This window comes from Chamaea fasciata, unplaced genomic scaffold, assembly GCF_029207755.1.
Source record: "Chamaea fasciata isolate MVZ Bird 193981 ecotype frontalis unplaced genomic scaffold, bChaFas1.0.hap1 SCAF_2, whole genome shotgun sequence".
In the NCBI taxonomy this organism is placed as follows: Eukaryota; Metazoa; Chordata; class Aves; order Passeriformes; family Sylviidae; genus Chamaea; species Chamaea fasciata.
Genome location: NW_027094087.1, coordinates 37,174,414 through 37,197,271, shown reverse-complemented (window position 1 = coordinate 37,197,271; position 22,858 = coordinate 37,174,414). Strand labels below are relative to the sequence as shown.

Here is a 22,858-nt window from a genome sequence, read left to right as displayed (position 1 = left end):
AAAGCTGTGTCGTGTCCTACAGACCTGATTCAAGAGACTACGGCTGAACCCCTGGAAAGATTAGAATATGAGAACTCTTCAATCAGCCTCCTCGTCATTGTAGCACTGGTAGAGGGAATAACAGAAGGAGAATGGCAGGTTGTTCGTTGAAGATGCAATGCAAACATCAGTGTTAACACACTGCTGAGAACAGTAGCACCTGAAAAAATCCAGGAGATCTCAATATTGAGTTGGTCCTTCATAAGGAAGAGCTCTTTGATGCTATTTTTTGTGGCATCCTTCTGTCCTCTACCTTTAATCTAAAGTCAGTGGATGGATGATGGAAGCTGGTGGGCCAAATTTCTCTTTCTGTCTGAGAAAGTGGGTATGGGAGTGGCTCTCTGGGATGCCTGCTGCTGGAAATGCGACTCTCACTCCTGCCCTTTTCTTCCCTGCACACAGCTGGATGGCTTCCTCACACCTCCTTCACCAGCTGTTTTGTTCAGGCAAGGCACTTGCCACAGGCCATCCCTTTCCACGTGTGCAAAATGGGAATAATGCACCCATTTTTGAAAAATGCATTGAGAATTACCAGCGTGAACCTCAGAACAGGGGTGGAAACTATTGCGATTGCAGTTTTATGTGCTTCTACTTGCTTTGTGATAGCGTCCCATGAGCATTTCATAAATTGCTAATTCTGAGTTACTAAGAATTACAGTCATGTTTCTGTTTGCATTGGATAGATGTATACCAGGGCTTTCATGCCTGGCATCCTTGCTGCTTCTTACAAAGACATTTCTCATTTATATACAAAAATAATGAGATGGAAAAATGTTTAAAGGATTGCCTGAAAGCTGCAGATCACTTCTGGCAGTAATTATTTATCTGTCTACCATTTTGTCTGTGTACATTTTATTCTCTCTCAGTCTACATATAACAACAAATTAGTTAGCAGAATCAAAGCTGCTTATTTTAGACTTAAAATGCTCTCTTTGGACCTGTACACAGGCAAGCTGCAGAGCGTAGGACATATGCACATGCTATGCTTGATAATCTTTTGGTGTTAATTTATCTACATGCTTTCCTGATAGAATGGATCAGTATTCCCTCCCAAATGAAAGAGATAAAAGGAAAATTGTTTGAGATGTTGTAATGAAAGTCAAAATATCTTTAGCAGAGTAGGTTAAGCATGAGTACCTTGTGTGCTGTTTCTTTCACCTGTAAAGTACAAATTTTGCACTAACAATTAATTAGCATTTTACAAAGTCAACATTAACTAAATATCCTTGACATATTTCCCAAGAGAGGATAATGTCATTAACCTCTTTTACAGATGAGGAAACAATATTGGATTAACATTGTGACTCCATTGACTTCTGTGGAGTTATTCCATATTTACTCTAGTAGAAATAACACTGACTTCAGTTCTTGAGATAAGAAATAATTTTTAATGGTCATCTAGTCACAAAGCTGCACACTCAGGATGAGAAACTGAAAATATTCACGTTTCTTTTGCTGCTATAGTAAGATTTTCTACCGATATAGCAACTATAAACCTTTATCTAGGATATTTTAAAAAAAACAAAACAACACACCACCACAGAATCTTTTATTTTTCTCCTACTCATGTCTAGAAAAAATTGTTGTGTCTAGAAAGGTCTTCATCCTGTGAAAATAAATGAACAACAATAACTTTTTTTATGAACTTCTACTTCCCCAGAAATGTGGACTTTTTTCTGAGTAAAATTAACAACAGAAAGGAATGATGGGTTTCCAAAGACTGCCAATGAGCAAAGAATGTATGTTAAAGGTCTTTTTATATGCAAACAGTTCATTACATTTGGGAGAATTTCTTATTTTCTCTCTCTCTCTCTTTTTTTTTTTTTTTTAATTGAAAGCAAAAAAACAATGGGACATCAGTTACTTCAATTTACTTATGACTATGCAGAATTCACTTTCACCTTCCAGAGTGCCAGTGCTACCTGTCAGCATTTGAGGTCTGGAGTAATGTGGGAGTCTGCTGACTTCTCTGGACAGAACGCTCCGCAGAAATTAGGGGTCTACACTATTTCTGATAAAATTGAAATTTTTTTTCCAACACGTGTTGTCTCCCAAATAACTGGTGGCAACAGGATTATTTCTGAAATGGTATAAGTTAAAAATGCTGAAAATTACAACTTTCATGTCCCCAGTTAAATTCGTTCTAATGTATTAATTATAAAAAATGCTCAGCTCTCATTTTTGATGGACTTGCTGCAAGTGTGAAAACTAGAGCTGATATTCAGCCTTACACAGAGGATCACTACCGAGCTTCTTCCCTAAGCCCCATTCAGAGCAAGGTAAAAATCCCACTCATTAATCAAATCCTTTCCTGGACTGGTCCTTATGCGCTGGCCAGTGTCACCTTACCACGTCTCAGTGGTACCCTGGGAATTCAAACTCCTTTTGAAACCAGGTTAGGAGGTAATTGTACCCAAATCTTGAGTATTCCAGATGAAATAGTATAACAGCAAATGCTGTCCCAATCTCCTACACCTCACCATTTATGCAGAATTTTTTTGACAACAAAAGACAGCTGGGAGCCTGGAATGCTAAAGTAGTTCTCCCAGTTCAGAAACAAGAATTTTCACATCTCCTGTCTTCAGAAAGTCTCATGACTGCCACACTCTTCCACAGATTTTCTTTTTGGATTTGGACAGAGCAAATAAGAACTGCTCCAACTCTTTCTGTATAAAATGGGTACAATTCACGTTCAGGCCTTTAATCTCCCTGAATGTACTGGAATTTGAACAAGCAGCCAGCACTAATACTACCACAGAAAAGAAGGATGACATAAAAATATTTCCAAACCAAAGGGATTTATAGGACAGTTGGAATTACAGCACATTTATTTTCTTTAAAGTTAATGAGCGGCATGACTCAATAATATTTGTATCTTACGCTTTTCATAAAGATCTCAAGGCATTTCATAATCAATTAACAGCTCAAGCACGTCATCATTACAGAACATTTTGCAATAAACCATTAGGAATTAATGTAGAGTGAGCTTTCCATCATCACTAAACAAACCACTACACAGCTAGGATCCATGCCAAGCAGGCTTTGAATTTTTTAATGAAGATTATACACATTCCCTGGAAGCAGAGGATAAGTCTCTGTGCCAGCACTTTCTATTTGCCTCCTCCCCACCACCTGCAAATTTTTTATGTTTAACCATTTCTCTGTACTGTGGTGAGATTAATAAAAGCCAGTGCTCTGTGCTGCATTACCTTCAATTCAGATATTTAGGACAAGATGGATCACAGTAAATACAATATGGAGGAGTTACACTCCTGGATTGAAAATCAGTCCCTACAGCGATTTCATGTATTTCTGAAGCATTCCTTAACAGATGTGTGGGTAAAAATTCCAAATAAACGTTTGCTGCCTCCTCACAAGTATTGCTACTCCCATTTTTTCTGTCTAATAATTCTGGACATATCCCTACCTCCTCAGATTAAGCACAGTGAAGAGAGAGACAGCACCTATGTAGGTTTTTCCAAGCTGTTGTCAGACCTAGAAATAAAGTGCCTGGCCCTCACAGGTATTTTAGGGCAGCAGTTACACAATTAGGCTCCTTATATTCCAGAGATAATGTCTGGATCTAAAATTCAAGCTTGCACATAGACAGCTCCCTCGCCTGGCAATAGCAGGCTATTCCTTCTCCACCTGAAGTACTCCCGGCTTCCCCCACTAATCTGCCCAGCAACAGTTTGTGCCTTCCTATCTGCAGCAGCAGTCTCGTGTAAGCGTCGTGCTCCGAGATCAGCTGCAGCAGTTTATGGTATGATTTACAAGGGAAAAAAAAAAAAAAAAAAAAGCTGCTTCTTCAAAGATTCAACTCTTTAGACGTCTGACTTTTGGCCCCCACCCTGACAGCATCCCACAGGATGTAACTTTTAAGCTGTTTAAGCGATGCGTGTTTCTGTTTAACAAAGACAGCACACAGTCTATGATTAATCTTTTGCATGAGAGACATGGCAGTTTCCCCACTGTTGTGCAAGACAATATGGTTTGATTGCTTCTGCCTCCTGTCAAGCCTCCAACTGGAAATGTGTAATATGAAATGAAGTGCAGTAAAACAGATAGGAACGTGCTGAGGTAGCTAAAACAATACTGGAGTAATTAAGGCTCTGTATCTGTATTAGAAACAAAATAAGCCCACTGTTTGGGTTGATTAACACCGCAGGATTGTAAGGCTGCCGATGACACATCTCTATACAAAGTAGAAGATGTGAGAGGCCAAGAATTGTCCCAATGGGAAGATGTGAGAGATGAAAAGCTGTACCAGTTGGAAGATGAGTTACCAAGAGCTGTCCCAGTGTGAAGAGAAGAGATACCAAGAGCTGCCCTGTTGGGGAGCTGTGAGAGTCCAAGAGCTGTCCCAGAGGGAAGTCAACAGACCAAAGGCTACATCTGGAAGTATAGGGGCTGTACCCTGCAGGTTCCAGCCAGTTCCAGTTGGTTCCAGCTGATTCCAGCCTCTTCTGCTCTTGTTGGGTGTGGTCCTTTGTGATAGAGGAGTGGCCCAGCCCCTCTTTTACATACCATATTCACAACAGTGTCCTGCACGCTCACAGGCTGTAACAGTGCCCTGAACACTTGCACACTGCCCTGAAAGCAGGAAAGTTTGCACACTAGAAATATTTGATTTATTTAAGGGTATTTAGGAAAGGTTCTCCCCCGAGCAGAAACAGGAAGAGAAAACTGTTCTTGCAGCAGCTACAGCAGCAAGTTACATAGTGACAGGTCACTATATTTTTGCTAATATGTATTGTATTGTTATTATGCACTTAGAGCTGTGGCAAATGCAGCAACAACAAAGACTGAATGCTAGAGGCAGAAAAAAAAAACCTAGCAGCAACTGCCTATATAAAACATGAGGGATTCCTCCCATGCATGACACATTAAAAGAAAGAAGCCAAGAGCTCATTGTTTCCCTGCACCAAAAAAGATAAGGTACTGCCTAGGAGACCAGTACTGAACTGTGAATTGTTCCTATTTATACTATATCGTGCAACCTGATGAAAAAATCAAACAAAACAACCTGATCTGCTCCAGATGCCTCAGAATCCAAGCAATGAAGTGAAGCTTACTGCTAGGTATCTGATCCATCAACTCTGCTCTTTTACCCTTTTACCCTGTAACCTTATAGGGATTGGTCCCCTCCTGTGTCCAGCTGCACTTCTTTTACTCTCAAAAAGAGTCATTAATTCCTGAGTCTTTTGGGAAGTAATGGTCCCTCTTCTTTGGAGAAGAGATGCAGTCTGCGCACAACTGTGAAGTTACACCCATAGCTGTGCACTCTATGCAGTGTATGGGAAAGATGGGGAAAGGGTGGAAGCATAGAGTCCCTTTGGCTACAAACGGGATACATGACAATAAAGGAAAAAAAGCCTCAAACCCTCAAAAACATCAAGGGAAAGTGAATGAAACTATTCTCTCCAAAAGATATCCTGCCTCTCTTTCTTTTCCCTTGTGCTAATCACACCTTGTCCTGTATGCAGCCTTCATCTCTCTTTCCGATGAGGGATATACTCAAGCAGTGTAGCCTTGCTCAAACTGAAAGTATTCTTAGTATGTCTCCCAAAGTGAATGTGTCAATTAACCCAACCCATCATCTGGAGATGGCTGTGTGTGAGCCAACCCCAGCTCTCTGAGTTGTCACTGAGCGATGCGCATTGCTGCCAAGCTCGGCAAAGCCGGCCCTTTCCCAGTGGTGAGCTGCAGACTGATGGAGCGGGTGCTGACTTCCAGCAGCAGCTTTCCCAAAGAGCTACTGCTTCACACTTCCCCTGTGACACAGCAAATATGAGGGCTGCTCTACCCCCATTCCTTCTGCTTGATCAAAAACCAAACCACTGCAGCCATTATTTCTAAAAAATGCTTAACTCCAGAGGAAGGCATACCAGTATCAGCCATGGTCTTGTGACCAGTGTACTGCTACCAAACTGCTTGGATTAGGTTCAAGGCTGAGCTCTTCTGGGCCTGCTGGATGGTCCTGATAAGTGTTTTTACCTAACAACTCACTAATAAGGATCTGAGTTTGAATGAAGCCCAGGACAGGAGTGCCCCAGTTACTTCATTTGCCTTAAAGGTTTGAGCTTGTTTTCCCATGGAAGTGCCATAATGTCAAAGTGATAGAGCACTCTGAATGTCTGTCTCATCACCTTTGCTGAAGCTGTTCCACTCTATGTAAAATAATTGATATTCACAGAGACCTGAGAGAGTATGGCTTGTAACTTAGTGATTAAGGTGGGGACTGGAGAAGGAATGGGGTTTCTTGTCTGTTCTCTGGGGAGTATATGAGTTTTAATTTACTAAGTATGTTATGGAAAACTTAAGATGAATGCTAAGCAGGCAGTGCACAATGACACACACTTAAATTTGCTCATAACACCACGTGGAGATGAACAGCTGTGGTAGAGTAGCATCTTTGCCACTCACTTCTCCTATGTGGATCACAACTGGATTCAGGTGCCTTTTGAAGTGACTTCACACTGTGATCAGTGTGACACTCTGGGATAATCCACAGTTTTGGAGGATCAAGTGCAACCATGCAGGTGTAGTGCAGTGGAGCAACATCCTTTAACTACAAGTAAAGGGGAAGAACCAACATCTCCACACTCCTTGGATGCAGAGTTTAAATCAGCTCCTGTTTCATTGTTTCTGGGCAACAAGGTCAGGCTATGGTAAACTTCAGTTGGTCCCTAAGATGAAATTAAACCTATTTAAAGTTGTTGGGGTGTTTTTTAATGAGCTTGACACATAACACTTAGCAAAATAATACAGTCTCCAGAAACTAGAAGATTCCCTTTGGTTTCAGAGGGTCATAGATATAACTCCAAACCAAAAAACTTTGTTTTTAAGAAGTGTTGATAAGCTAGACTAGTCATACTTTTTAACATAAATATTTTGTTTAGAAAGCACCATTTCTACAGAAGTAGGGGGGTTAATGTGAAATTATCAATTTCAAAGCAGTTTCTATTAGGAAATAGTAAAAATCTTCCTCTTTCCATATTCTCCAAATTAGAAATGTTTAACCTCAATACGGTTTGCCATTTAGTGGTGAAACTCATTAAAAAAAATTGAAGCAAAGCATTTGGAATAGAGTAAGGTAAAACATGAGAAGTCATCTTGAATTTTTTTTTTTTTTTTAATTTAAAAATTTAGTAGAGACTATTTTTATCCCACTCATCTCCCTGCCCCTGGAAACCTTTTTCCCACTTGGAATAAGGTAAACTTTGGTCCCATTCAAAATAAAGAAAGGTTATTTCAAGATTTTGACAGACAGAAAAAAAGATTTCCCAGCTCTACTCTTTCCTAACCTACAGTGTCTCAGAGCTGTAAATATATTTGCAAATCTTGCATCTGTTTTTTGTTTACAGTGATGGTAAGAAATCTGTGTAGGTAAGTCAGGTTTTCCATGACAACAGTGTGTACTTCTACATTTCTAGCTACTGGTGGTTCTTGAAAACACAGGAATAAAAGCATACAGAAAGAGAACCTTAACAAAAAAACAACTCTGTGAGACTCTCAAAAGACAGAATTAGGTAATGCATTGAGTAACTGAGCTTGTTCAAGTAGGTAATTGTATTAGTATTGACTCAGTGTAACTATCTCTCTTTCATAAACGAATGCTTTGCATGACTGGTTTTCCATGAGTATAAATGCATTGGATTTTTTCTTGTTATTGAATTTTATAGGAAAAAACCCCAGCTACAGGGATGGAGGTGAAGAGAACTAATCTCTAATATTTTGTATGAGAGGAAGTATCAAGCATACGTAGCAGTGAATCCAAATGTGACTAGAGATTATATAACACCTGCTAGGGTGTATAATCATGTTGATCTCCACTGGGAAAAGATCCAAAGCCAGAACTCCAAATCTGAAGCCATCAGGAATGTACTATTTCAAATACCCCCACCCCTGACTGTGGGCTTCTATGTGGGTCCAGTTTCAAAATAGAATTTCCTGCCCAGCCCAGCTTGGTGGGATTGCTCCTGTAGTCCCTCATGCTGAGTAGCACCTACTCATGGAAGTTATTAGACTGAAGGAGAAGGGGGTAAGAGCATCTCCCCCCTTCACGTCTCACAACACTGGAAAAAAAAAAAAAAAAAGAAGAAAAAAGAAAAGTGCAATATATATTTTTGCATTATAAGTATAGAACCTTGAGGGAAAAAAAAAAAAAAAAAAAGAAAGTTATGAATTCGGCCTCTGGAATCCAAGGAACTGAATTATTAAGAATGTCCACAGATGTAATATTAGATACTATATTCATGGATAAAATGTGGAGAAAGACTTTGGAGTTGAGCCCAGAAAGAACTGCTGATACAAGACAGTTCCTTATGCTTCTCCTAAAATCTCCAAGTCTGATATTAATAAATAAAAGCGTTTGGGGGCTTGAATTAAACCTGCATAGTTTTATGAGGAACAAGTCTCAACTGCCTAGTTGAATCTACATGGCAATATAACCCTCAGATTTTACAGTCGAGTTACAAACTTCTTTTCAGAGGCAGGTCAACAGGAACCACACATTCTCTTTTAATCATGTTATGTATGAAAATGTGTTATAGTGACATCATTAATGATATTACTGGAACCCATCTGCAGCCAGAATCTACTCCACTCCTCCACCCAACTGTAAGCATAAACCCCCAACTATTCCTTTCTGACAGAAAAATATATATACATTCATCTTATGGCTGATCTCTCTTCGTTAAGCCCAAAGCTGGGTCATGAATAGAATATTCCAGCCTGCCAGTGTGAAATCTTCATGCTCTCTAGCCATCAGTCCACGTTATCCAGTATCACACTTTTAATTGGTTTGGTGGAGGAAAAGATAAATAAAAGTACACCTGGCCAGTTTTGCCCAGACAAGTGAGGAGGCAAGGTAGAGAAAACTTCCTAACCACTTCAGGAAATCATCTGAAGTCCTGAGAGATGACATTTAATTACACATATTAGTGTAATACAGAACTAAAGTACTACGAGCAACGCAAGGAGTATGGGCACAACTCTGCTCACTATGCCACCATCCGCAAAGAAAAGAAACTCTTCACGGATTCATGGTTCTGGAAATCAAAAGGAACTACAATGTCTCCAGCCCATAGTCTCAGTACAGGAGCTGTAAATTTCTTCCAGATGATTTAAACATATTTTGTAAAAAAGATATCAACTCTTACTTTGGAAAAAGCAAAGTTATAGTGATCCACCACTTCCTTGTGAGAGCACCATACTGTTTAATTATTCCCACAGATTGCAATTTATTTCAAGGTTAAATCTATCCCACTCTTCTTTTGCAATATCATCAAATGTGAAGGCCCATCACAAAGAATTATGGTGACATCTATGTCAAAAAGCACAGAACCCTACTTTCCGCTAAACTTGCTAAGCACAAAGCTGGATAATCCTGCTATGTGATTTTCTAATGTTATCTGGAGATATCCACAATCCCTTTAATTATATTTTTTTACATCCAGAGTCACTGTAAGGTGATCATCAGGGAAGCAAGAGGAAGCAGAAGGCTCTGTTATATGCCAGAGAGAATGAAGGGCATGCTGTAAACAGTATCTATGTGCCAAATGCTACTGAATCTTTCAACAGATCATTGAGCAGTCAACAGCTCTGGTCTGGAAATACAGTGATTGTTTAGAGAAAAGTCCACAACCGAATTGGTCCCTTGGATGTCTGGCTGCTATGATTTTGGAAAATATAAAATAGCTCACAGCATTAGTACATTTATATGCATAAGGGAAGCAAATGATCTGCTGAAATTCATGGCACTACACATTAACTTTAAAAACTAAAGCTTTTTACACATAAGTTCCTCCAAAACATTTTGTCCTCTAATATCAACAGCAACAGAAGAAGCTGATGGCTGGTGTGAGAATCTTAATTGAAGTGACAGCAAGACTTTGCCAGTTAAGTATATTTTTATGTCAAGAAGAAAAAATAGAAAATGTCAAACTATACCTAAAAGTAACTACAAGCATGTAAGCTAATAAAATTAGTTTGCACTTCATTCTTTAAAAGTCTCAGCTCTTCCTGTAAATAGTCAACTTCCTACAATTCCTAAAAGTTCAGTAAGAGTTGAAGGCACTTAGTAACTCGCAGGAAGTTGCTCAGCACTGCGCCATGGTGTTTATAGAGCAGGGTTTGAAAGTCTGGCTGGTATGACAGGCTCTTCAGAGAGACATCTTCAAACAAAGAAGATTCTTTCTCAAGTGTAAGTCTTCGGGGATTCACTGTAAGTCACATAGCTGTTAACACATTTAGGTTGATTGAATGTGGGAATGTTATATGTAGACATCAACTTTCAAAAGGGTTGTGATTTAGAAAGCTGCAGGTGTTGCTTTTGTAAATTTCATAGCATTCAGTGCCAAAAGAGGATACCGTGTGAAAAATTATAAGCAGATCAACTAAAGAATTTTTTTCAATAGAATGTACTGAAGAAAGCCTTGTCAATGTCTGTGACTTATCTTTCCACTTCTGTAAAACATGGTACAGATGTAACTGTCTAGTCTGACTTTTAGTCACAATATTTAGCTACCTGAAAGATAAAGTATAATGAGACACTATACATTTCTCTCAGTCTTCCCCAGTTTTAGAACTCTGAGCATTTGAAAGCAGATGACATACTCAATTATTATCAAGTAAATTTTTTATCTGTCATTTGATCTCTTATGACAGTGGATGAAATATAAAAAGACTACACTTGCACTACTGAATTAGCCTGCAAAACATGCTGGAGTGTATCCAACATACAAAATATAAATTATCTCTCAGATGTTTCTGAATAATACTTTTATGGTTTTTAAGTAAGATCAGCCAAAGTTCTGGTGATGTCACATTTCTATAATATCTTTCAGAATGTTACATATTATGTTCTGCTGAAATATGGAATCTTAAAGTCCAAGAGTTCTGCTGTGACCTGGAGTACTCGGGAAAAAGGATAGTGTCTTAGTGTGTGTTAGTCTTAGCTTCAAATGTTTATAGATCAGATTTGTTCCTTTTGTAAATCAATGTAATTCCACTGACTTCAATGAAGCTATGCCAAGTTAACACCAGCAGATGAATCCAGTCTTTTGTTTTGTATCAAAACTCACATCTTCTAAAGGTTCTTTTAGGCTCTACGCTGGGCTAACTGTTGTGACTGTGAAAGTATTATTCAGGTTTCAGAAAAAAGATTTCTGCAGGATGGTGACAGTACAAACCAGCTTCTTCTACCTTGTCAATATGGCTGAGCTTTCTGTTTGAAGAGCTTTTTCCATAATTTGTAAAGTCAGAAGAAAGCATTGTGATTGATTATTTACTTTGGCTTTCCACATATAGAGAGGTCATCACAATTTCTGGGCCCAAATTAGGAAAGCATCCCTCCTCAATTTAGACATTATTATTATTGACAAATTTTCAGGATGTATATTACTTTCCTTTTTTATTTGCTTTCATGTTTTTAATCTCATTCTTAGTATGAAAATGTTGAGCTTTAACTTTAGTTAAACAGTCTGTTCCTAGGATCTTGTTCCATACATGCTTACTCCCAGTCCTGAGCTGCTGTGCTCCTTAAAGCACCTTTTTGATGTACTTGTTCTAACACGGACTGAGCTACAAAGATTTCCTCTCCAGAGAAGAAGGAACATTATAGTCTCTGAGACAGTTCAGCAAGTGACATCTATCATGAAGCAATCACTGAAAACACAGACTAAAAGCCATGTGGATTTCTCATCCGTCCAAGACTACCAAACTACATTCTAATAATAACTAATGGTCACTTGTGTTCTGAGGTAGCTGCTGAGTTAGAAAAGAGAGCATTCATTATCCATCACCTCAGGTACCACTGTAACCAGGACATAAAAATTTCTCATCTTTCAGTACTGAAATGACTCAGTTTGTCTTTGGCTTCACTGGCAACAGAGAAGTATCATAAGATGGAATTCATCTCACCCCACTTTAAATGCCTAAATCTGATCTACTTCTTATATATACTTTTCATAGTCAGAAGAAGATAAATAGGCACTTCCATGGCACCTCTGTCCCACACAAAGCTTGACAGATCATCTAGTCTGAGTGTTGGAGGTAACTGTGAGATTTCCATGTTGAATCTTATGAGAGAAAGAAGACTCTGATGATGAGATTTAGGGGAAGTCTCACAGGAGACTGATATGAACAGAAAATAAGGAAAACAAAAACCCAGAGTTCTTGGGCTTTGAAGAAATTTGAAGAAAATGTGGAACCAGAAAGGAATCAAAAGAAAGGCAAAGGAGTTCTTGGAAGGCAAAGACACCAACAAAACTCAGGGGTGTAACTTCACAGAGGTGGAAAGTACCTTGTGCTGTGGTTCTGCCACTTGTTGGAGAGAAAGTCCAAAACTGCTGGAGACTGAAAATCACAAATAAAAGAGTCATGGCAAGCATCTTCTGTTTCTTTTTGTCATAAAATATTTTGCCAGGTGGGAAGGATATAGTAATCTGTAAGGTTTTGCCACTGTAAGTTCCCAGAGAAGGAAACAATATCCAAGGGAAAGGGCCTTGTAAGTGTACATGTATATGAACGCATTTGATTATATTTTGTATTAGAACTTGTAATGAACACCACAGTTTCTGCACTTCAGTTGCACTTAATGTGTGATGTTTTTCTTGTTCTCTCCATGCATGCACATATGTAAAACCATATTATTTATTCAAAGACTATGCTGTTACTGTCACAGAAGTAGGATACAAGAAAGGGATGAAATACTGAATTTGGCAATAGCATTTCCCATGCTTTTACAGTACTGCATAAAACAAATCTATAAATTCTGAGCAGGTTTAGGGGGAGATTACTGCACAGTGATAGCTTGACCTGATTTTTTTTTTCCTACATTAAGAATAAATAGTAAAGATTATAATCCTGGCAGCAGATTTTTACACCTACATCCAAAGGACATGTGGGTTTATTACCTACTATTACCTACTATGCAGAACAGTGCAACGTCTTAAAATGTGAACCAAACCTTTCACTGAGCTGTACTGCAGACTCCACTGCTGCAATCAATACTCCAAAGAGCCCTATTTTTCTTGGACAGGAGACATACATATATCCGATATTTGAGGAAGCCAGGTGAATAAATCAATAGCTAAACAAAAATGCACTTAATCATATCTGTTTTGGACAGATGCAGGTTGGAAAACCTATATGACCCACGCATTGTCTCCTGCTTAAAGCTTAGATAGGAATCTGTGTTTCTTAAATGGCAACATCCTGTTGCTGGGCGTCGCTGAAGGTGGAGTGATCACAGTAGCAAGTAATTGTGTGCCAGCCAGTATTAGACAGATCTACTGCTCAAACTTTTGAAGTTCCAGTATAGTTAGTTGTTGGAGTTCTTTAGCATAAATACGTAACTTAATAACCACCAAATTATATACTTTGTAAGTTTAACAGCTTTCCTGGAATATGTAGCAAAGATTCACACATTCACTTTAACCTTAAATCGACTTGGCTGCATTTTCTAACTTAGAGTCAGCCCAAGGAGGAATTTAATATACACACATAATTTATCTTTCCTTAATGGTTTTAAGCGGTGACCATTATCGGATATTTCTCATGGCACTGCAAGTGATCATTAAGCGTATATAATAGCCCTACTAAATGAGTAGATAACTCTAACGCCAAAATTTTCCCCGTTCAAAGGTCGGTTTGTGCATGGAATCGCTGCTATGCTTAAAGGTGCCCCTTTACTTGATATTACTTAATAAAGCCCTTTGAGATAACCACAGTGCGAGAGATGTTTTAGAAAAGCACAATTTTATTTCTTCTCTGCTTTAGCCCTGAGCAGTTCAGCATTATTTGAACATCAGCAACAGCACTTCTTTACGACTTCAAAGTCAGAACCTAACCTCAAATTGGCAGTGCACCTCGAGATTAAAACTGTGCCCGGCACTCTGAGAAATGGATGTTTTCAGCAGAAAGAAGAGCAACAGGAGGTAACAACAGGACAGTCTGAGACCACTCAATTAGAAGGTTTATTAAGGTTACACTAAGGTGCCTGTCATGAACACTCTCACAGGAAACACTTTAAGAAAGGCATGAGGAAAAGGATGAAACCACTAGGCTTGGAAAGAGTTTTGCAGCTGTCATTAACCTGGAAGAAGGGCAAGATTCCTCCCAACCAACCTTTTCAGCAGAAAGCTGTGTGTCAGGCACACTGCAACCACTGCAAGCCCAAGAAACGTCTTTTATTTTCAAAATGTGTAATCCTGACAAGAACAAAAGACTAATAGATGTCTGAGATCTTCTATTTTCCACCAGTTACAGCTTCTGTCTGTTTAGGAACGCGGTGAGAGGTCTCTTCTCCGCAGTGAGAAAGCAGTGTTTCTGTGGCAGTCAGCCTGAGCCACGGGAGCTGGGCAGCAGCTGCAGGTGTTCTGGGGTGTCGCTGGTGCAGAGATCACAGCAGCTCAGGCTGCGTGTGACAGGGCTCCTCAGCACACTCAGTCCCGCCGCTCTGCCCAGACAGCCCGTGCTCCCGGAGGACGTGGAGCCTGCCCTCCATTTTTATTTTCGGCCCCTTATCGAAGAGTTCGATCAACTCAACAGGCGCTTCCGTCCTGCTGGTACGCGAAAAAAAGTAAAAGGAATCGCTGTTCTCAATTCCACCTATTTTGGCGTTCTCCTTTAGAACCCCCTGTCCCCCGTCCTGCGGCCCGCCCCGCACGGCCAGTGGGCCGACCGCTGAGGGGGCCGGGCGTGCCGCACGCAGCTCCCCGGCCCGCGGGGCACCTCCGGGCGGCTCCGGGGCCGCCGCCGGGCTCCCCGGGGCGGCGGGCCGGCCGTGCCCGGGCGGGCGGCAGAGGGCGCCCCGCGTTCCGCAGAGCGGGGCCGGGAGGAGCCTCCGGCGCGGCCGGGGAGGGCCGGGGGGAGGGCCGGAGCTGCCACGTCCTCGGCGGCGAGCGGCGGGCGGGGAGCGCAGCCCGCTCCTCGGCTCCACGTGTGGCGGCGGAGCGGGGAAGTTGCCGGCGGCCGGCGCTGCGGACCTTGCCCCTCTCCCGCCGCTGCCCGGCCCTCGCCGTCCCTCGGGAGAACGCAACTCCAAGTAAGGGCGAGCGGCGGCCCCGCTCCCGCCCGCTGTCCCGGCGGAGGCCGGTGGGTGCGGGAGGCGCTGGGAAGAGGGCGGCGGGGGGCGCCGTGTCGGGGCACGGGGCGAGCCCGTCGTGTCCCGGGGGAGCCGCGGGGCGGCGGGATCGGCTCCCGGGCGGGACAACTTCCTGCGGACTTGGGCTCCCAGCGCTGCGTCCCGCGGCCGGGGCGCCGCGGATGAGCCCGGGAAGTTTGGGAAGGCGGAGGGCGAGCGGGGAGCCGGGAGCCGGGAGCTGGCCGGGATCGGCTGGAGGGAGCCGTCGCTGGGCCACGCTGCCGAGGCTGGGTGGCAGCCCCCGGGAAGCTCCGCTGAGAGGCTAGCGAGGAAAAGAACTGCTCCAAAGACTCGCGGAAGACTTTTGGGGTTTCTGTGTTGTTGCTTTTTCTTTTTAAAAATCTGCTTAATTTTGGTTTCCAGTCGCGAGTACAGTTGTGCCGGGAAACGACCGAGACCTGTGTTTAAGCAGCGTTTTGGGGGGGAAAAGAAAATGTAGGAAAGCATTAAAGGTGACCCAAGAAAGAAAGCAAACAATCTATTCTGAATGTAAAAACGTGGGGTTCGTCTCCTTTTTAAAGCACCGTGCCTCTATTGGTGCGTGTTTTGTCCCTGTGATGAGCTGTCATGAGTTCGGCGCATAGTTTTGTGGTTCTCCTTATTGTTGGTTACCTTAAAAGAATTATTTTCTGCTGTGTTTCTAAGCCCATTATAGTTCAACCCTTTCTCTCTTATTTTCTCGACTGTTTAAAATGTTCTCTTGTCAGAGTGATTTCTATTCCGTGGTCCCTGTCCTGCCTGAAATTTGGATGACATTTTTATCAGTCTGTGGGGTGGTGCCACCCTGGGTCGAACCTCTGGGGACTTCCATGCTTCTCTCAATTTTGAAAACTTGATGGTCAGTTATTTTTAGCTTCGTTCAGAATTTCCTCCTTGAAATAAACTAGAAGTCTTGCAGGAATTCCCCGATGCCCTGTTGAAAAAAAGTGAAATGAGTTTCCTGTTGGTACATTTTTAATAACTTATTGCTCTCCCTCTCTCTCTTAATTGCCTTTTAGTGGCCTATTTATAACGTACAGACCTCTTAAGATGAACCTAAGAAGAAAACTGTTCTCAGCCTTTGTTGATTTCACTGATTTTTGTCAGATACCTGAACTGCTCCTTGCACAGCAGTCTTAGCTGCTGGTTTTCCTCATGCTTTGTGGGAAATGTAGAAGAGACATCTACCATCAGGAATTTTAGCTGAAGCTATCAAATACTGCCCAATATTTTGGGAGAACTAGGAACTACCTGTTTCTTTAATGCATTTTCCAGCCTGGACTTGGATAGGTCTCCATCCTGCTCCTCAGGAGGGTTTTGGCAGAGCTGTTGGCCAGAAGTGCAGGACAGCACAAAGGAGCATGGACAGCACTTACAGTGGTAAAGACAAGCGATTTTGCAGAGCTGGGCAGCTTCAGATGCTGCCAAGGTGGACACTGTAAGGCTCTCCTAGGGAGTCCTGAGCACACATTACACCTTTTTGGGATATGATTAGTGTTCACAGTCTGATGGGACTGGTTTGTGTGAGATGTCAAATATTCAGTATTGACTGCATGTCCACACCTCTTGTCTGTGGGACACCACCTGAGCTTTGTGGCTACCCCAGAGCGTGGGGTGGAAGAGGGCCTGTGTGAGGTGACAACCCTCAGTAATGCTCCCTAGCTGATCCCTGGCTCATTGCTGCTTGCTTGGAGGGGAGTATGGGTGCAGTAGCAGCGAGAGAGTGGACTGTGTGCTCACTGGTCACTGCTAGGTCTGTATGCTAGCGAAATAATTTCCATGTTTCAAAAAATCTAATCATGTTTTTCTATGCATTAAATAAACACAGAAATGCTTTTGCATGGATATATATATATAAATAAAATACGTGTACTCACTGATTAGGTGATACGACCTATCTTATTGGATAGTAGATATCTTTGATGATGGCAGTGTGTAAGGTAATGCAGTTTCCGTTTTCGTTTTCACTGATTTTCCTTCTCCATCATCTTTCTCCCTTTCCTATTACTTTGAAGACCAACAAGGCTTGTCCCAGTGGTGGTGTTCCACCAAGAAGCAGTGGCGAGGAGAAGCTGAATGAACTCCTCCATGAAGTCACAGGAGATGGGTCCTGGTTCAGCAGGCAGCACTGCTGTCATGGGGACTGTGCTCAGAGAGATGCAGTGATCTTCTGCAGTGCTATTGGGGTTTGAGGCAACTAACCTTGAATTCTCTCTGCTGAACTGGGCTGGGCTTTGCTTTTACTGCTACAGATGTGCTTCAGCTGCTCCCAAAGCCATCTGAGCCCTTTGAGAATGGATCTGGCATCTCACTCGGGTCCAGGTGCCTCAGAATAAAATCATCTCTGTCTCCATACTAATCTCTCCATCATGCACTGCAAGAAGCATCCCTGGGTGGATTGATGTCCATGACATGCAGCAGCGATTTGTGTTGCATGCCAATATAGATTTCTCTAGTTTTTCATTCGTTATGGAAATGCTGTCATGCTTGGAGAAATTGTCCTGTAAAGAGATCTTGCCTGTTGTCTTCTCTGGAGATGCCCAAGGCTCATGGCTGTACAGGGCCACTAGAGCAGTGGCAGGGCTGTAAGCCCACAAGTTCTATAACAAGGTGAGATTGTTTTTTAGAGGGTGAAAGATCCTGAGGTGTCCATGATGCCATTTTGGCTTGCTTCTTTTTTGGTTTGTTTTGGTTTTTTGTTGGTTTTAATTTTTATTTTTTTTTTAAATTATAGCGGTAACAGCTACTCAGTAAGTCCTGCATACAGGTGAGAAGTTACCTTCCTTTCTGCTCATTACAGGAGAGAGTTATGTTGGCAGATGTAGCCTTTGTGAGGATTTGCTGAGCTCTTAATCCTGTTTGCGGCAGATAGGCCATGCAAATATGGAAGGGCATCTTTTTCAGTAGGTAAAGGTCTTAACTGCTCACCACCTTAGGGAAATGTGCTGTTAAAATGCTGTAATTGTTTTATCAGTAGCTACAGGCCATGAGGTTGTAGGTGTAAAATCCTGCAACAGTGCAGACTACTTCCTCAGCCCCCCCTTTTTTTTTTTCCCTTCTGGTTGCTCGTTTGGTTTTTTTAAATATTTTTACTTGTTAAGACAAACCATAAAATAATTTCTGTTGGTAATAGAGGAACCAGGCTTTGTATATTGAATGGGGGAAGCAGCCAGAGATGAGATATTTATGAGCCCTTTGAGCAGATGTGTATCTTGAGGGGATGAGAATGTGTGCTAAAATTCTCTCTGTTGTCTTTTGCCCTGTCAGTAGTTTAGTTTCAGGATGGGGGCTTCTTTGGTCTTCTTTATCCTTCTTTGTTTGTTGTTTTGTACACCCATTTTAGATGCAAAGAAGTTAGTCACTTCCCACTTCCCTAAAAGTGTGAGCTTTTGGGTGTCTATGTACCTAGAAGTTTCTGACCACTGTTGTCATAAGAAATCTGGTAGAATTTCTAAAAAGGTAGGGCATGCCCCAATCAAATTACCCTGCATTAAAGTTCTGAAAGTAGAAGCATTATTTTAAGTATATGAGCGACACTAGGCAGAGGGGTTATCTTTCTAGTCCATCCGTATGCTGATCAAAAATTAATGTAAATGAAGTAGTTGCAGTGCAGTGAACTTTCCACTGCAGTTTCCGGTGAGTGTAAAAAACCATTTTTGGCAATTCATGTGTGCTATTTAAGTAGCTGCTTCATTGATGGGGACTGTGTTCTTGTGGCCAGAGGAGTTACATTGTTTAGTTTTGTGGTGAGATTCTTTGGGGATAAAAAGCTGCTGAGCTCAGTACCTGCCTGCCTTCCTGTTTGCTCATATGCTGTGTTAAAGGCATGCGCAAGGTAGGGACCTTACTTCCACATTAACCACGGTTTGGTGGGAGATGTTGATAAAACCAGAAACTGGAGCTGGATGTGTAGGTGGAAGATGGAGGATAAGTGATTTGTGTCACTGACTTTTGCAGTATGCAGGGCACCTGGTTGTTAGGTTTCTCTTGAGTGGAGGTCGCTAACAGTGCCATGCTTGTGTTTTCCCCTGTCTGTAAGAGCTGCTTCTGTGACCATAATGCAGTCTCTTAACTGACTTATAAAAATGAGACACAATAATATGGAAATTCGATCTTGAGTGTTTGGATTTTTTTTCTTTAAATAGGTAACAATAATGCTGGGCTTTTCCCAGTCCTCTTCAGGTGCCTGTGGACCTGAAGGTAAAGGGACATAGCAGAGGAGTCTGACTGCATGCAGAGTGGGTGGGTTCTGATTTGCTCAGGTGAGTATTGACTTTCTGTGTTATGGCAGAGGGTCAGAGGAGACAGGTTTACAAGGTATTGTGAAATGGCCTGATGTGTGGAAGCAGGAATGCTGAAACTCATTATTGGACTTACTAAAGCCTGTGAACCAGGCTAGAATGTGAACTTGTGACTGGTGCCCTAAGCCTTAGTGCCAGCTAACCTCTTTTCTGATCCCTTTCATGATTTTTATTTTATCTTGTTTGGATTGCACATGTTTGGATTGCACATTAGACTTTTTCTCATGGTCCTTTTATTTGCACTGGTATTTTTCCTTTCCTATTTACCCCCAGCTGTTCTTTGACAGGTTGTCTGAATTTTTATTTTATTGCATTGTTAGATTTTTCTCCTGTGCACAACCTATGTTGTATACATTTATTCTTCCTTTATTCATCTTCTTAAATTTTTCTCCTTTTAACTCTTATCCTTAGAGGAACCAGTTTTACTCTTGGAGACCAGCCCTTTCTTATTGATTGCCAGCTACTTTTATTGAAACTAATTTGCATTCTCTGCTCTTATTGTGCTAGACAGAGGACTAGTGATTTTGAGTAAAGCTCTTTCCCAAAAGGCTTTGCTCAGAAATTGTCTCTGTATTTCACAGAAAGAGTGGAAAATAAAGAGCAACATCAGTGCAAAAGCTGCTTCTGCCTAAACCAATGTGTTTGTGTCTTTGTCACATGAAGAGTAGAAATGTGGCCAGTCCTGCTGCAGGCACAAATGACTTTTTTAGGCTGAAATGAGCTGGTGTGGTGAGAGGGAGTGCAGAATGATGTGGCCTTATGTTTACTTACATGGGCACCCCTTAGACTCTGGCAGTAACAAACTCAATCCATTTTGATTGTGCCTGTGTTCTGCCTCGGTACTGGTGTGATTTTTTTGTTTTGTTTTGTTTTTCCATAGACTCATCTTAAAAATGATAAAGAATAAAGATGTACTACAGTTAAAGAGTTGAAGAGCTGTTTGCTTGATGGTAAACTTAGGGAAAAATGTTAAATGAGAGGAGGTGGCTGGGTAGGCTTCAACACTCAAAGTACCATCTGTCTTCAGATAGGCTCATTTGAGAAGGGTCTCTAATAAGCCTCCTCAAGCCTTATTAGTTGCTAAGCATAAAACCCTTGTGTTCAGGTCATGTTGATTTTGGGCTTTATATCATGCTAGAGGTATGGATATTCACGGTTTGGATGTACTAGAGCTCAGGGTATATATCCCATCTCTTCTCAGACCCCTTTTGGTTTATGAATTGGTCTCACTGCTTTTTCACCCAATGTCAGTTTGGTTTGACACCTTGGCTTTGCTTGTATGTTTGGAAAGGAGTTCTCTGACCATGGTACAGTGCTTAGTGTCAGGTCTGGAGGGGGAGGTGTGTTATATGAATTTGTTACTTAAACTCACTGTAGTGCTTTTCCTCTCAAATGTTTGTTCTTAGCGTGGCTGCTTACTAGTAATTATATGCCAGTAGAATCATTGCATCAGGATAGATCTTTTAACTTGACTTTGACACCCAGCTAGAAGCATAACAAAAAGAAAGAAGCTGCAGGATGGAGTTTTTACTTGTAAAAGTGCACCCTCAAACACAGATTAGGTACATGGCTGTCATGATACAAATAAAGTATGAGATCCCAGAGCCTTATATTAGAGTTACTGGTGCCAGTATAAAATATGGTTCTGAGCCTGCAGCCATGCCACAAAAAGGCTCAGGAAGTTCGTCTGTGGTTAGTTGTCTTTGCAAATTTAGGTCTGCTTGGAAACCTACTATGCATTTACTGTGCTGGGTCTGGCCATCAACTCAACCTTCCCAGCCTACTTTGAATGGAAAAACATACAGTTAAACTCTAGCATAGTTTAGGACAAAAACTGCAGGATAAATGTGTCTGAAGTGGCTTGAGAGGTTTAGGTGTTAATGCTGCACAGCATCAGAAAAAACTCAAGTTTTCTGAATTCATAACAGTTACAGAAGAGGCTTGTATTTATGCTGTTATAACCTGGGAAGTAATTTTGAAGGCTTGGAGTCTTAGAGTTACTTGTGATGAAGTATTTTAGCGTAGAGGAAAAGGCTGCATACCAACTTCTTGCCTTAATGTTAGGGTTTGATACCGTTACTCAAAAGTACTGATGCTGGCTCTTGCTGCTGAATTATTATTTCAGTCTGCAAAGCAAACAGTTTCCCTCCATTGTTTAAGTCTTTCCCACAGTTGTAAGAGAAATACTTTAGAGTACAGGAAGTGGTGTCTGTAAGATTTGGTCTGAAATCTGATTGCCTGAACTGTTGCTAAGTCTTTTATACTTGTAAAAGTTGAAGATGGCTTAGTTGAAAGATTACTTCTTTCTGTTGATAATTTGCTTAGCATGTTAAACTCATTGTACAGTAATCTCCATCAAACACACTTTTGCTTTTCTTTTAAATTGCATTATAAATTTAGGAGGAGAAACAGAAGTATTTGTATACAATCATTTTATTGTTTTTTTTCCCATGTCTTCCACCTATAGCACTGCCTTCCTGAGTTGGGGGAAAGTGAAACCTTTCTGTTCTGTGTCCAAACAAAACAAAATGCAGAAGCCAACAGTAGAAGTAGGAGTGAGAATCCATTTGACTTTTTGAGTTCTAGCCTTTATTAATTACAGGATAGGTTATTAATATTGAATGTGATGTTGTATTTTTTTTAAAGGAAGTTATTGACTGTAGTATGTGCTTAAGGAAGGAGCAGGGGGAGTTTTCAAACACCCTAAAAGAGCTGTAGGAATAGATCTTTGGGCTAAATTCAGTCACAAGTAGAAATATTCGAGTTGGTTTGTGCATCTCCTCCTGAACTAATCCCAGCCCTCCTCACACACACCGTGTAGCTATACAGTGCCTTGCAGTCTACACTTTTCTGCACACCCTTCCAAGTAATTAGACAGGAGCAGGATCTTCTGTGTAAGCCTCTGAGCTTTGTTATTTCCGCACTGTGCTCAGTGTAAAATGCAGTGCTGAGAGACTGGCCTTCTTTGGCTTAGGCATGGCATCTGGTGCTGTTTTGCATCTGATCCCCTCTGAACAGGAGTGAGGAGGATTGGGTCTGCCTGTGGTGTAGCACCCTGTCATACCCCATGTCTGGTTCTGGTAAATCAAAGCTGTTGACAGATGGCTTAGCTGTTTTTTTCATGTTCTCTCTTCAAGGTGATCTTTAAGGTCCCTTCCAACCCAAAGCATTTTATGATTCTTTGTATATGTTCCTGAAATGCCCAAATGCCTGTGGGAGGTTAGTCCCAGCTATCCTTTGTGACTAACAAAATTTCTATGTGTTTTGGAGAGGGATGTGATTTCTTTGGGGTGGGCTTTTAAAATTTTTTTTCTGTGTTTTTCTTTGTTTTATTTTTTAGTTGGTTGTTTTGAGGTGTTTTCGGAAGAAGGTACCTGTGCAATTGCTG

The 22,858-nt window shown here is 41.4% G+C and overlaps 1 protein-coding gene across 2 annotated transcripts in view; it reads left to right on the top strand.

The window, feature by feature from the left end:
* Positions 1–14,922: 14,922 nt before the first annotated feature.
* SMCO4 (single-pass membrane protein with coiled-coil domains 4) overlaps positions 14,923–22,858 on the top strand; it is a 28,768-nt gene continuing 20,832 nt past the window's right edge. The window contains exon 1 of one of the 2 annotated variants that reach the window (XM_066175688.1): positions 14,923–15,091. The gene's annotated coding sequence lies outside the window, so the exon portion shown is untranslated. Of the gene's footprint in view, positions 15,142–22,858 lie in introns of both variants that reach the window. The other variant, XM_066175687.1, reaches the window with a different exon arrangement.